Source organism: Scyliorhinus torazame, chromosome 18 (genome assembly GCF_047496885.1).
Source record: "Scyliorhinus torazame isolate Kashiwa2021f chromosome 18, sScyTor2.1, whole genome shotgun sequence".
Classification (NCBI taxonomy): Eukaryota; Metazoa; Chordata; class Chondrichthyes; order Carcharhiniformes; family Scyliorhinidae; genus Scyliorhinus; species Scyliorhinus torazame.
The window spans coordinates 57,636,239-57,652,250 of record NC_092724.1 but is presented as its reverse complement, the minus strand read 5'-3'; positions in this window follow the sequence as shown (position 1 = coordinate 57,652,250).

The following is a 16,012-nucleotide window of genomic DNA, read 5'->3' as shown; positions in this document are numbered from 1 at the left end:
CGTTCAGGAAGTATGTGTTGCGGTCGGTGGAGGGGAGGGGGCCTTTGAAGTCCATGTTGAGGCGTTCAAAGGGACGGGAAGCCTTTATCAGGTGTGCTTTCTCTGGCCAGGTCAAAGTGTGGTTTGCACTCCGCGCAGATTTGGCAGTCCCTGGTGGCTGTCCTGACCTCCTCGATGGAGTAGGGGGCAGGTTGTGGATCTTGATAAAGTGGAAAAAGCGAGTGACCCCCGGGTGGCAGAGGTCCTCGTGGAGGGCTCGGAGGCGGTCCTTTTGTGCGTTGGCACATGTGCCACGGGACAGGGCATCAGGAGGCTCGTTTAGCTTCCCGGGACGATACAAGATCTCGTAGTTGTAGGTGGAGAGTTTGATCCTCCACCGCAAGATCTTATCGTTTTTTATCTTGCCCCGCTGTGCATTATCGACCATGAAAGCAACCGACCGTTGGTCAGTGAGGGGAGTGAATCCCCTGCCAGCCAGGTAATGCCTCCAATGTCGCAGCTTCTAATATGGCCTGGGCCTCTTTTTCGACTGAGGAGAGGCGGATTTCGGAAGCATGGAGGGTACGTGAGAAGAAGGCCACAGGTCTGCCCGCTTGGTTGAGGGTGGCCGCCAGAGCTACGTCAGACGCGATGCTCTCGACCTGGAAGAGGAGGGGCTCGTCGATGGCGTGCATCGTGGCCTTTGCAATGTCTGCTTTGATGCGGCTGAAGGCCTGGCGGGCCTCTATTGACGGGAAAAGCTGTGGATTGGATCAGGGGATGGGCCTTGTCTGCATAGTTGGGGACCCACTGGGCATAGTAAGAGAAAAACCCTAGGCAGCGCTTCAGGGCCTTGGAGCAGTAAGGGAGGGGGAACTCCATAAGGGGGCGCATGCTTTCAGGCTCGGGGTCTATAACTCCATTTCGCACTACCTGGCCGAGGATGGTTAGGCGGTCGGTGCTAAACACGCATTTATCCTTGTTATACGTAAGGTTAAGGATCTTTGCGGTCTGGAGCAATTTGCGGAGGTTGGTGTCATGGTCCTGCTGGTCGTGTCCGCAGATGGTGACATTATCAAGATACGGGAATGTTGCCCGTAAATCGTACCGGTCAACCATTCGGTCCATCTCGCGCTGGAAGACCAAGACCCCGTTGATGACACCGAAGGGAACCCTTAAGAAGTGATAGAGCCGGTCATCTGCCTCGAAGGCAGTATATTTGCGGTCACTAGTGCGGATGGGGAGCTGGTGGTAGGCTGACTTAAGATCCATCGTGGAGAAGACCTTGTAATGCGCGATCCTGTTTACCAGGTCGGATATGCGGGGGAGAGGGTGCGCATCCAGCTGCGTGAACCTGTTGATGGTCTGACTGTAGACGATGACCATCCTATGCTTCTCCCCGGTCTTTACCACCACTACTTGAGCTCTCCAGGGACTGTTGCTAGCTTCAATGACTCCTTCCCTCAGTAGCCTTTGGACCTCTGACCTAATAAAGATCCGATCCTGGGCACTGTAGCGTCTGCTCCTGGTGGCGACGGGTTTGCAATCCGGGGTGAGGTTCGCAAACAGGGAAGGCGGATCGACCTTGAGGGTCGCGAGGCCACAGACAGTGAGGGGGTTATAGGGCCGCCGAATTAGAAATTTAGACTTTGGAGATTACACTGGAAGTCTAAACCTAGGAGTGTGGTTGCGCAGAGGTGGGGAAGAACGTAGAGCCGGTAATTTTTAAACTCCCTTGCCTGGACTGTGAGGTTTGCTACACAAAAACCCTTTATCTTTACCGAGTGGGAACCGGAGGCCAGGAAGATTTTTTGATTAACGGGGTGGACGAGGAGAGAACAGAGCCTTACCGTGTCGGGGTGTATGAAGGTCTCCGTGCTCCCAGAGTCGATTAAGCAGGACATCTCGTGCCCGTTGATTAGTACTGTTGTAGCAGTTGAGAGTGTTCGAGGCCGGGACTGATCCGGGGTCACCGAGGCTAATCGCAGCAGTTGAGTGTTCTCTTCGGGCGGTCTGCGGTCAGCCAAGCTGGGGTCCTGGGAGTCCATCCAAAATGGCGGTCCCATTGGTCGCACATGGCTGGGGGTGCACAAAATGGCGGCACCCATCCATCGAACGTGGCGTCCACAGGACAAGATGGTGGCACCCGGGGGCCGCACCTGGCCCTGGAGGAGGAAGGTGGCAGCGCCCGCTGACCGCGCGGGGACCATGGCGAGGTTTGTGGTGGCGGTCCGCATTCGCCACCAGAGACCGCGGGCGGCGACCGCACGGGCCTGGCATACCACCACAAAGTGGCCCTTTTTACCGCATCCCTTGCAGGTGAATGCGCGGGCCGGGCAGCGCTGCCGGGGGTGCTTGGCCTGCCCGCAAAAGTAGAAGCGGGGCCCCCCCCCCGGGGTTGCCAGGCCGCCTTGCAGCATAAGCTTGTGGGGGGATGGGGGATGTCTCGGCGTCGGCTGCGGAGGAGTTCCATGCTGCCCAGGGGGCTACCGCGCAGTCGGGAACAAAAGCGCGGGCGTTTCGGGAGGCCACATCCAGGGAGCCTGCAAGGGCCCACGCCTCCTTGAAGCCTATGGTGTCTTTTACCAGGAATCACTGGCAGATTTGGGAGGACAGCATACCTTCCACGAAAGCGTCCCGGATCAAGAGTTCTGTGTGGTCGATCGCCGAAACTTGCGGGCAGCTGCAGTTTCTCCCCAACACCAGGAGCGCATGGTAGAATTCTTCCAGCGATTCCCCAGGGATTTGTCACCTCGTTGCTAGCAGATGTTGGGCTTAGACCTGGTTTACCGGGCGAATATAATGTCCTTTCAGCAGCTCCACTGCTGCATCGAAGTCGTCCGCGTCCTCGATGAGGGTATAAATTTCCAGGCTCACCCTCGAGTGCAGGACTTGCATTTTCTGTTCTCCCGTGGGTGTGTTTTCGGCCGTTCCGAGATATCCTTTAAAACACGCCAGCCAGTGCTTGAAGATTGCCGCTGAGTTCGCCGCGTTGGGGCTGAGTTGCAGACACTCCAGCTTGATTCGGAGCTCCATCCCTTAAATCTAGCTTAATAAATTGATGGACGACCAATGACCACTAAAGCGAGGTTGTAGTCCAACTGAAGGCTTTAATAAGCTAGATGTTTCCCCCAGAAGCTCAGGTACAGAAAGAAAGTTGCTGGGGCGGCACGGACTCTTATAACCCGCCTTGCAGGGAGGAGCTACCATACAGCTTGACCAATAGGAAATGTACAATATCTACCAATGGTGTTCCAGCATTACCAGGTACCGTAATACCTCTACGCAGACTACCACAAGTACCAACCCACTTTACGTAATGTCAAATTTAATTGGATATATAACTTGTGGTAAACCACTGTTGTACTTATATTAGAGGTTGTACAGTAGAACATGCACTACAGGTTCGCCTGTGGCCCCTGCCTGCTGGCTCCGCCCAGGAGGCCGGTTATAAATAAGTGTGTCCTCCAGCTCGCAGACATTTCGGCAGCTGCTGTGGGAGGCCACACATCTGATACCAATAAAGCCTCAGTTTGGATTCAACTTTCGTCTTTAAGTCAAATTGATGGTGCCTCAATTTATTGGTATCAGTTTCGAAGGATGGACCTCCGTGTTAAACCAGATCGCCTGCAGTTGGATCCACACTCAAACGACGCCAGAAAGGGCTTCCAGCACTGGCTAGCTTGCTTTGAAGCGTATATCAACGTGGCGCCGACCACTGTTCCAGAGGCTCAGAAGATCCAGATCTTATATTCCAGGCTCAGCTCCAAACTCTTCCCGCTGATCCAGGATGTGCCAAACTACGCCGAAGCCATGACTCGACTCAAGGACAATTACGAACAGAAGACTGATGCACGATCAATGACCACTAAAGCGAGGTTGTAGTCCAACTGAAGGCTTTAATAAGCTAGATGTTTCCCCCAGCAGCTTAGGTACAGAATGAAGGCTGCTGGGCAGCACGGGCTCTTATACCCCGCCTAGCAGGGCGGAGCTACCATACATCCGAACCAATAGAAAGCATACAGTTTCCACCAATGGTGCTCCAGCCTATCAGGTACCATAATACCTATAATACCACATTCACCCCCTGTTAAAAAAGAGTCCGGCGGGGGTGGTGGCGTGATACTACAAACATGGCAACGTGGTAGAATTTGTTGTGGAGGTACCGTAATACCTCCGTACATTGTTTTGTAACCATATACAATTCTGATACCTATATACATTTGATGATTTACATTTACAGTTGACAGTTTACAATTTAAATTGAAGCAATCAGTCGATCGGGGGCCCTGGTCGTCCTCTGTGATCGTCGGAGCTTCGGTGGTGACTCCGCTGGAGGCTCGGGCGTCTGTGACTCCGGGAGCGTGGCTTTGATCTCCATGGCAGCTTCGGCACCCCTAGACGGTGCTGGTGGGGAACACAGTTGACCTGGGAAGAGAGCGCCTGCGGGAGGCGTCGGTGGGTGGGGGGGCCTAGACGGGGCCGGCGGAAGGACCAATCCTCCTGTAAGGTGCCCCGGTGGAGGGGAGGGTGGGACTGGTGGCTGGAGTGTGCGTGGGGGTCTTGTGGGCGGCGTGTCTTGTAGGGAGACTGTATCTTGTCGGCCGTCGGGATACGCCACGTAGGCGTACTGGGGATTAGCATGGAGCAGATGGACCCTCTTGACCAACTGATCCGACTTGTGCGCCAGCACATGTTTTCGGAGCAGGATGGGTCCGGGTGCTGCCAGCCAGGTCGGGAGCGAAGTCCCAGAGGAGGACTTCCTGGGGAAGACAAGGAGACGTTCGTGAGGTGTTTGGTTAGTGGTCGTACAAAGCAGTGACCGGATGGAGTGGAGGATATCCGGGAGGACCTCCTTCCAGCGGGAGATTGGGAAGTTCCTGGACCGTAGTGCCAGTAGGACGGTCTTCCAGATTGTTCCGTTCTCCCTCTCTACCTGTCCGTTTCCCCGGGGGTTGTAACTGGTCGTCCTGCTCGAGGCAATGCCCTTGCTGAGCAGGAATTGGCGCAGCTCGTCGCTCATAAAAGAGGACCCCCTATCACTATGTATGTAAGCGGGGAACCCGAACAGTGCAAAGATGCTATGGAGGGCCTTGATGACGGTGGTTGCGGTCATGTCGGGGCAGGGGATGGCGAATGGGAACCGGGAGTACTCATCAATTGCGTTCAGGAAGTACGTGTTGCGGTCGGTGGAGGGGAGGGGGCCTTTGAAGTCCATGCTGAGGCGTTCAAAGGAACGGGAAGCCTTTATCAGATGCGCTTTCTCTGGCCAGGTAGAAGTGCAGTTTGCACTCCGCGCAGATTTGGCAGTCCCTGGTGGCTGTCCAGACCTCCTCGATGGAGTAGGACAGGTTGCGGGTCTTGACAAAATGGGAAAAGTGGGTGACCCCCGGGTGGCAGAGGTCCTCGTGGAGGGCTCGGAGGCGGTCCACTTGTGCGGTGGACAGGGCATCAGGAGGCTCATTTAGCTTCCCGGGACGATACAAGATCTCGTAGTTGTAGGTGGAGATTTTGATCCTCCACTGCAAGATCTTGTCGTTTTTTATCTTGCCCCGCTGTGCATTATCAAACATGAATGCCACCGACCGTTGGTCCGTGAGGAGAGTGAATCTCCTGCCGGCCAGGTAATGCCTACAATGTAGCACAGCTTCTACTATGACCTGGGCCTCCTTTTCGACTGAGGAATGGCGGATTTCGGAAGCATGGAGGGTATGAGAGAAGAAGACCACCGGTCTGCCCGCTTGGTTGAGCATGGCCGCCAGAGCTATGTCGGACGCATCGCTCTTGACCTGGAAGGGGAGGGACTCGTCGATGGCATGCATCGTGGCCTTCGCAATGTCTGCTTTGATGCGGCTGAAGGCCTGGGGCGCCTCTATCGACAGGGGAAAATCTGTGGATTGGATCAGGGGACGTGCCTTGTCCGTATAGTTGGGGGCCCACTGGGAGTAGTAGCTGAAAAACGCTAGGCAACGCTTCAGGGCCTTGGAACAGTGAGGGAGGAGGAACTCCATAAGGAGGCGCATGCATTCAGGATCGGGGCCTAGAACTCCATTTCGCACTACGTAGCCGAGGATGGCTAGGCGGTCGGTGCTAAACATGCATTTATCCTTGTTGTATGTAAGGTTAAGGATTTTTGCGGGCTGGATAAATTTTCGGAGGTTGGTGCCCTGGTCCTCCTGGTCGTGGCCGCAGATGGTGATATTATCGAGATACAGGAATGTTGCCCGTAAACCGTACCGGTCAACCATTCGGTCCATCTCGCGCTGGAAGACCAAGACCCCGAAGGGAACCCTGAAGAAGTGATAGAGCCGCCCATCTGCCTCGAAGGCAGTGTATTTGCGGTCACTAGTGCGGATGGGAGCTGGTGGTAGGCGGACTTGAGATCCACCGTGGAGAAGACCTTATAATGTGTGATCCTGTTTAACAGGTCGGATATGCGGGGGAGAGGGTTTGCATCCAGCTGCGTAAACCTGTTGATGGTCTGACTGTAGACGATGACCATCCTATGCTTCTCCCCGGTCTTTAGCACCACTACTTGAGCTCTCCAGGGGCTGTTACTGGCCTCAATGACCCCTTCCCTCAGTAGCCTTTGGACCTCTGACCTAATAAAGATCCAGTCCTGGGCACTGTACCGTCTGCTCCTGGTGGCGACGGGTTTGCAATCCGGGGTGAGTTTCGCAAACAGGGAAGGCGGGTCGACCTTAAGGGTCGCGAGGCCGCAGACAGTGAGGGGGGGGGGGTTTAGGGCCACCGAATTTGAAGGTTAGACTTTGGAGATTACACTGGAAGTCTAAACCCAGGAGTGCAGCCGCGCAGAGGTGGGGAAGGACGTAGAGACGGAAATTTTTGAACTCCCTTCCCTGGACTATGAGGTTTGCTACACAAAACCACTTTATCTCCACTGAGTGTGAACCTGAGGCCAGGGAGATTTTTTGATTAACGGGGTGGATGAGGAGAGAACAGTGCCTTACCGTGTCGGGGTGTATGAAGGTCTCCGTGCTCCCAGAGTCGATTAGGCAGGATGTCTCGTGCCTGTTGATGAATATGGTTGTTGCAGCAGTTGAGAATGTTCGAGGCTGGGACTGATCCAGAGTCACAGAGGCTAATCGCAGCAGTTGAGAGTTCTCTTCGGGCAGTGCGTGGTCAGCCGAGCTGGGGTCCTGAGGGTTCATCCAAGATGGCGGCTCCCATTGGTTGCACATGGCTGGGGTGCACAAAATTGCGGCGCCCATCCCTCCAATGTGGCGTCCGTGGAACAAGATGGCGGCGCCCGGGGTCCGCACATGGCCCTGAAATAGGAAGATGGCGACGACCGCTGCCCACACGGGGACTGTGGAGAAGTTTGTGGTTGTGGTCCGCATTCGCCGCTGGAGACCGCGGCAACCGCACGGGCCTGACATACCCCCTCGAAATGGCCCTTTTTGCTGCATCCCCTGCAGGTGGATGCGCGGGCCGGGCAGCGCTGACGGGGGTGCTTGGCCTGCCCGCAAAAGTAGCAGCGGGGCCCCATGGGGTTGCCAGGCCGCCTTGCAGTGCAGACCTGTGGGAGGATGGGGGAAGTCTCGGTGTTGGCCGCTGAGGGGTTCCACGCTGCCCAGGGGGCAGCCGCGCAGTTGGGAACGTAAGCCCGGGCGTTCCTGGAGGCCACTTCCAGGCAGCCTGCAATGGCCCGTGCTTTCCTGAGACCCAGAGTGTCTTTTTTTAACAGTCGCTAGCGGATTTGTGAGGATAGTATACCTGCCACGAAAGCATCCCGGACTAAGAGTTCAGTGTGTTCACTCGTCAAAACTTGAGGGCAGCTGCAGCTTCTTCCCAACACCAGGAGTGCACGGTAGAATTTTTCCAGCGATTCCCCAGGGGTTTGTCGCCTTGTTGCAAGCAGGTGCCGGGCGTAGTCCTGGTTTACCGGGCGTATATAGTGTCCTTTTAGCAGCTCTATTGCTGCATCAAAGTCTTCCGCTACCTCGATGAGGGTGTAAATCTCCGGGCTCACCCTTGAGTGCAGGACTTGCAGTTTCTGCTCTCCTGTGTGTGTGCTTTCGGCTGTCCCAAGATACCCTTTAAAGCACGCCAGCCAATGCTTGAAGATCGCCGCTGAGTTCACCGCGTGGGGGCTGAGTTGCAGACACTCCAGCTTGATTCGGAGCTCCATTCTTAAAAAAACTAGCTTATTAAATTGATGCACGATCAATGACCACTAAAGCGAGGTTGTAGTCCAACTGAAGGCTTTAATAAGCTAGATGTTTCCCCCAGCAGCTCAGGTACAGAATGAAGGCTGCTGGGGCGGCACGGGCTCTTAAAGCCCACCTAGCAGGGCGGAGCTACCATACATCCTAACCAATAGAAAGCATACAGTTTCCATCAATGGTGCTCCAGCCTATCAGGTACCGTAATAACTATAATACCACAAAGACAAACACGCTCTTCGCCAGGCAGGTGCTCGCAACTCGTTCTCCACTACCGGGTGAGTCCATAGAAGACTACTGGAGGGCCCTAATCCCACTAGTCCGGGACTGTGACTGCCAGGACGTTACAGCTAAGGAACACTCAGACCTCCTTATGAGGGACACCTTTGTGACCGGAATTGGGTCAGACATCATATGTCAGCGGCTCCTAGAAGGGGCCACGCCCGACCTCGCAGAGACTAAAACACCAGCGCTCTCCATGACGGTCGCCCTGCGCAATGTCCAGTCCTACGAACCCCAGCCGCACGGCCCACCCCTCCTATGCTTCATGGACCTCACAGGCAGCCGCCCCAGCGGGGGCACTGCCCACCCAATATGCCTGCGCTACATGCCAGCCAGCAAGCCCCGGGTGGTCATGATGCTACTTTTGCGGCCAGCAAAAGCAGCCCCGCCAACGCTGCCCGGCTCGCGCTGCCCTTTGTAAAGCCTGCGGGAAGAAGGCCACTTCGCCGCGGTGTGCCAGGCCCGCTCAGTGGCCGCGATCGCCCCCATCCCATCCCCCCAGTCACGGACAATAGGCGTCACCATCTTCTCCTCCTCCCCAGACCATGTGCAATCAGTGGGCGCCGCCATCTTCCCCTCCGCGCAACACGTGCATTTCATGGGCGCCGCCATCTTGCTCCACCCCCGCAACGTGCGTTCCATGGGCGCCGCCATTTTGTAACCCCCAAAATCTCCGGGCGCTGCCATCTTGTCTACCCCTCAGCACATGGGCACCACCAGCATTCCAAGATCGGAACTCAATGGCCGCCCCATTACCCGATGACTAATCAAGGCTTGCCTCCATGTCAGTCGACCAGTCTCGCCCGCATAACCTGACCAACGCATCCACCAGCGTGAAAGTCGACGGCCATGTGACCTCTTGCCTGTTGGACTCCGGGAGCACCGAGAACTTTATACACACGGATACAGTAAGGCGCTGCTCCCTCACGATACACACCGCCAATCAAAAAATCTCCCTGGCCTCCAGATCCCATTGCGTAGCGATCCGGGGGTACTGTACGGTCACGCTCACGGTCCAGGGCGTAGAATTCCACGGCTTCCGCCTCTACGTTCTCCCTAACCTCTGCACTGCACTTACCCTCGGCCTGGATTTCCAGTGCAACCTCCAGAGCCTAACCCTTAAATTCGGCAGACCCTTACCACCCTTTACTGTGTGCGGCCTCGCGACCCTAAAGGTCGACCCACCTTCCCTCTTTGCTAATCTAACTCCAGATTGCAAACCTGTCGCCACCAGGAGCAGATGGTACAGCACCCAGGATAAGACCTTCATCAGGTCCGAAGTCCAGCGGCTGCTTCGGGAAGGCATCATCGAGGCCAGCAACAGCCCCTGGAGAGCCCAAGTGGTCGTGGTTAAATCTGGGGAGAAACACCGAATGGTCGTGGACTACAGCCAGACCATCAACAGGTACATGCAGCTCGACGCGTACCCCCTCCCACGCATATCTGACATGGTTAACCAGATTGCACAGTACCGGGCCTTCTCAACAGTGGACCTGAAATCCACCTACCACCAGCTCCCCATCCGTAAATCGGACCGCCCATACACCGCCTTCGAGGCAGACGGCCGCCTAAATCACTTCCTTAGGGTCCCCTTCGGCGTCACTAACGGGGTCTCGGTCTTCCAAAGGGAGATGGACCGAATGGTTGACCGGTAAGGTTTGCGGGCCACGTTTCCCAACCTAGACAATGTCACCATCTGCTGCCAGTATCAGCAGTACCACGACGCCAAACTTGCTAAATGTCTCTGCACCGCTACTCTCCTAAACCTCACTTCTCTCCTAAACCTCACTTACAACAAGGAGAAGTGTGTGTTCAGCATGAACCGCTTCGCCATCCTCGGCTATGTGGTCCAGAACGGAGTTCTGGGGCATGGCCCTCAAACGCTGCCTGGGTTTTTTTCATATTACGCGCAGTGGGTCCCAAACTATGCGGACAAGGCCCGCCCACTCATACAGTCCACCCAGTTTTCCCTGACGGCCGAGGCCCAACAGGCCTTCGCCCGGATCAGAGCTGATATTGCCAAGGCCACAATGCACGCTGTAGATGAGACACTGCCCTTCCAAGTAGAAAGCGACGCATCAGGCGTCGCCCTTGTCGCCACCCTCAATCAGGCAGGCAGGCCCGTGGCATTCTTTTCCCGCACTGTTCATGCCTCTGAAATCCGGCACTCATCCGTCGAAAAAGAGGCCTAAGTTATCGTTGAAGCTGTGCGGCATTGGAGGCATTACCTGGCCGGTAGGAGATTCACCCTCCTCACTGACCAATGGTCGGTAACCTTTATGTTCAACAACACACAGCGGGACAAGATCAAAAATGACAAAATCTTGTGGTGGAGAATCGAGCTCGCCACCTATAATTACGAGATTAGGTATCGCCCTGGCAAACATAACGAGCTCCCAGACGCCCTATCCCAAGGTACATGTTGTGGTAGTAGAGGTATTACGGTACCTGGTAATGCTGGAACACCATTGGTAGAAATTGTATGCTTCCTATTGGTCAAGCTGTATGGTAGCTCCGCCCTGCCAGGCAGGGTATAAGAGCCCGTGCCGCCCCAGCAGCCTTCATCCTGTACCTGAGCTGCTGGGGAAAACATCTAGCTTATTAAAGCCTTCAGTTGGACTACAACCTCGCTTTAGTGGTTATTGATCGTGCATCACGTGTGCCAGCGCACAGGTAGTCCAACTCCGGACACTGCACGACAGCCTTTGTCACTCAGTGGTCACACGGTTGTACCACTTCATTCAGGCACAAAATTTACCCTACTCCGACGAGGAAGTAAGGACAATCACCAGGGACTGCCAGGTCTGTGCAGAGTGCAAGCCGCACTTCTACCGGCCGGACCGCGCGCGTCTGGTGAAGGCCTCCCGCCCCTTTGAACTCCTCAGCATGGACTTCAAAGGCCGCCTCCCATCCACCGATCGTCACACATATTTCCTCAGTTTGATCGATGAATACTCCCGGTTCCCCTTCGCCATCCCTTGCCCCGACATGATGTCTGCAACAGTCATTAAAGCCCTCAATTCGATCTTCACTCTGTTCGGTTTCCCCGCCTACATCTACAGTGACAGGGGATCCTCATTCATGAGCGATGAGCTGCGTCAGTTCCTGCTCAGCAGGGGTATCGCCTCCAGCAGAACGACAAGCTACAACCCACAGGGAAATGGACAGGTAGAAAGGGAGAATGGGACGGTATGGAGGGCCGTCCAGCTGGCCCTATGGTCCAGACTCTCCCGGCCTCCCGCTGGCAAGAGGTTCCTCCCTGATGCACTACATTCCATTCGCTCGTTACTCTGCACTGCCACTAACAATACACCGTATGAACGTCTTTTTGCCTTACCCAGGAAGTCTACATCCGGGGTGGCACTCCCGACTTGGCTCACAGCTCCGGGAACCGTGCTTCTCCGTGCTTGCTCCACGCAAACCCCCAGTACGCCTACGTGGCATTCCCCGACGGCCGCCAGGATACTGTCATACTGTCTCCCTCAGGGACCTGGCACCAGCAGGGTCCACCCCCCCCCATCTCCGCCCCCCCCCCGTCGCCCCCGGCGCCACCCCCCCCCGGTTGCTCGCAACACCACCACCCCAGGACCGTGAGTCCCCCCCTGTCCACGCCCGTCGATGAAGATGATTTCGGCATGCTCGACCAGGTCAGCACCAACATTGCCATCACCACTTTGTCGCTCTCAAAGGACCATCAAGGCCCCGGACCGGCTGAACCTCTGACCGGTCCACCGGACGCCAAGAGACCTTTGTTTTGCTCTGTAAATATTAAAATCATGATTGTATATAGTTAGCCACCACCCCCGCCAGACTCAATTTTAACAGGGGTGAATGTGGTAAACCACTGTTGTACTTATATTAGAGGTTGTACGGTCGAACCTGCACTACAGGTTCGCCTGTGGCCCCTGCCTGCTGGCTCCGCCCAGGAGGCGGGGTATAAATATACATGTCCTCCAACTCGCAGCCATTTCACCAGCTGCTGTGGGAGGCCAATAAAGTCTCAGTTTGGATTCAACTTTCGCCTTTAAGTCAAATTGATCGTGCCTCATAACTGATGTATGTAATCTATAATCAGTATCATTGGACAAAGTCCACTCGAAATGGGCTGTGTAGCTGTTTAGAAAAATGTATAAGAATGGATGTTTTACTTCGGTGGAGAGACGGTCTGAGACTTTAACAGACGCCATCACCCCGCCAGTGAAATGAACGTTTGATGCAAGGACCGGCCCTGAGCATTGAGTGATTTCTTTGAGATTCTCTCCTGCTAACAGGTATGGTACAGCACATCAAACAACCTTTTGCACAACCATTATGATGCCTTTGTCACTTCCTTCCGCAATGCGCTCCCCCCCCCACCCCCCCCCCCCCATCCTCCTGGCGCTCACCGAGCTTCCGGCCATGGACTTGTCCCCAGAGCTGTGTCCCATCCCCTGGGTGCTGGGGCATTGACTGCTACGTGGGTGGTGTTGCCTCCCGCAGTGTTCAGGCACAGTGTCCAGGCATCAAGGTGCAATGGAATGCTGGGCAATGACTCCTACATGCTGCATGGCCCACCCACCCACGGAAATCCACTTGGCATGTGTCAAGTGCCCATTTACCCACGATTGCCAATTCCCTATTAGTAATAGCCTTCAGCTGCGAAGCCAGAGTCCTCAGCAGTCGGTGGGGGTTATGGGTGATCAGTGGGGCAGACAGGCAGGGACAAGGGTTGGAATGGGGTTGGGATGCAGGGGTTGGCCTGGTGGTGCCATGAGCGATTGCCCTTTTCAATACCTCCCCCCCACCCTCCCATGGCGGCCAACCCTTGCGGAGTGTCCCCCACCCCCCGCCGGCCACTGTGGTGGCAAGCCCAGCCCCCCGGGCTCTTTGCCTGTGAGCAAAGATGGCTACTCACCTCCTTGGCTCCCCACAGATCCCCTTCTGCCAGGTCCACGTTTTTTAAAAGGATTACTAATCAGCGCCAGCGTGAGCACTTTCTGGGGAGGCTGCTGAATGACGAAAGGCTGTTGGATATGGCCATGGCTCCCATTAATTGTGTGGAAATGGGGCTTAAGTGGTGATAATTGGTTTTTCACCATGCTACGGCGAAATCCCGATTTTGTCTCAGGGTGCGGGCCAGTTGCATCGCAAACTGTTTGGCGCCCGGCGCAGATCTCGTTTTTGGCCCCTTCCATTATTCATTGGCCTTGTTACGCTTGAACGCGAGTGTAACGAGGCTGGAGAATCGCGCCCTATAATTCCTCTCCCCGAAGGGCAACCCTCCCTGACCTGCACCCAGGTCAGCATTTTTAGACTGTTTTTTTTCCTCATTAAGGGGAAACCCTGCTCCCAATTACCAGGGGAGTTCATACTCAGCTGCGTAAGGGGGAAAACAAATGGAGCACAGTCCATGGCTCCCAAAGGGGTTCTAATAGTAGTGCCACACAACACGATGGAGAGTATCCTCGAAGTGAAGGCAGGGCCCTTTCTGCACAAGGACCGTGAGGTGATCGCTCATACCGATCCTGACATGGACAGGTGCATCTGCAGCAGGCAGGTGAAGATGAGCATATTTCTCATTCTAGTTGGTTCCCTCATGACTTGACCCAATCTAGCAGGCATGTCCCTTATGACCCAGCCAGCTCGGTCTGTGCTGGTACTACTGAGCCACTTTTTTAAAAAATGTATCTTATTCCAGACATATTCAGAAGTACAAAAACATCTCACAGTTTACAGTTTGCCAATCTCCCTGGGCACCCGCCCCCGCCACCCCCTCCCCACCCACCTAATCGCGGATTGTATGACCGGGCTCTCAGTATACCTGCTCAATGCCAGCGGTAGCGCCGCCGTCACCATGGCCCTCAGGCTGGACCCTCTACAGGATTTCTGATCCCTCTCCTTCCCATCACTACCTCACCTTCTCTACATTCGCCGCCTTGTAATAGTGCAGCAGATTTGGTAACGTCAACCCCCGCTTTCTGCCTCTGCGTCTGTAACAGGGCTATCTTCACCCTCGGTACCTTCCTCGCCCATATAAACTCTGAAATCGTTGCATCCAGTTTCCGGAAAAAGGCCTTTGGAATGAAGATCGGGAGGGTCTGGATTACAAAAAGGAACTTTGGTAGGATGTTCATTTTTATCACCTGGACCTTCCCCAGTGTCAGATGTAATGTATCCCAGTCTTAAAGTGCTCCCTAACCTCCTCCACCAACTTTGTTAGGTTCCATTTGTGTATCGTCACCCACTCCCCCATCACATAGACCCCCAAATACCTAAACCTATCCCTGGCAACCCTAAATGTCAACACCCACAGATTGGTTTCCTGACCCACCTCATTGACCGGCAGCACCTCACTTTTTCCAACTTTCAGCTTATAGCCTGAGAAGGCCCTGAATCTCTCTAGTATGTCCATAATTCTCCCCTTTGTAATCCCTTGCCACTGTGCTGACCCCCTAAGGGCCATCGTCAAGGGCTCTATCACCAGGGCAAACAAAACGGCGACAGCGGACACCCCTGGCTCATTCCCCTGTGTAACCCGAAGCTCTATGAAAGCATCTCGTTTGTCCGTACACTCGCCACCGGGGGCCACGTACAACGGGCGTACCCACACCACAACACACCCAAAACCAAACCTTCCCAGAACTTCAAACAGGTAAACCCACTCCACCCATCGAAAGCCTTCTCCGTGTCCATAGAGACCACTACCTCTGGTACCCATCCCCTCGACGGGTCATGGTCATAATTAATAAGTGCCTAATGTTATTGGAAAGTTGCCTATCCTTCACGAAGCCCGTTTGGTCCTCTTCAACCACCCCGGAATGCATCCTTCCATCCTCCCCGCCACTAAGGTATCCAACGTATCCGTATTTAACAATGATGTCGACCTGTATGACCCACACTCTAGCGGGTCCTTCCCCTTCTTTGGAATTAGTGTGATTGATGCCTATGTCAGTGTCTCCGGCAGCTCCCCCTTCTCCAGCTCCTCACTAAACATCCCCAATAAATGTGGTGCCAACTCCTAAAGTTCCTAATTGACAGTGGACATATGCCACCAGGTCTACCAGCTCTGCCAGGGCCATTTAATTGCTACACTTTATACTTTGGGATGTACATCCCACCCTGGAGAACGGCCAGGCAATCAATCGGCAGCTACACAACAGGGCCAGCAGGGGTGGTGGTCACCACCAGTATTGTACTGAAGCCTGTAGGAAGGATTGGCCTTGGATCCCCAAACAGAGGAGAGTACGAAGGGGATGAATGTCGACAGTGAGGAAAGAAGGGCAACTTCGAGGATGACTTTCTTGTGGGCTGCTCCCTTGACGAAGCCAGGAGCCTCAAACAGACACAGAGTACAAGGGACCTCCTCTAGAAGACAACATCGACAAGGTTAGCTGTGGCATCTCGCCAGATGGGGTGTCCGCTGCCCATCACAGGTTGATTACGCAACAGCAGCAGGGTGAGACCTTAAGGAGCTCCTTAAAGCTTCAGTTGGCCTGTGGATGGCAAGGCTGCTGGCAGTACATTCAGCTCTGGACCCACATCCACCACCCCGAACTCATGCACCTCGCGTCTCTGAAAGCACTTCC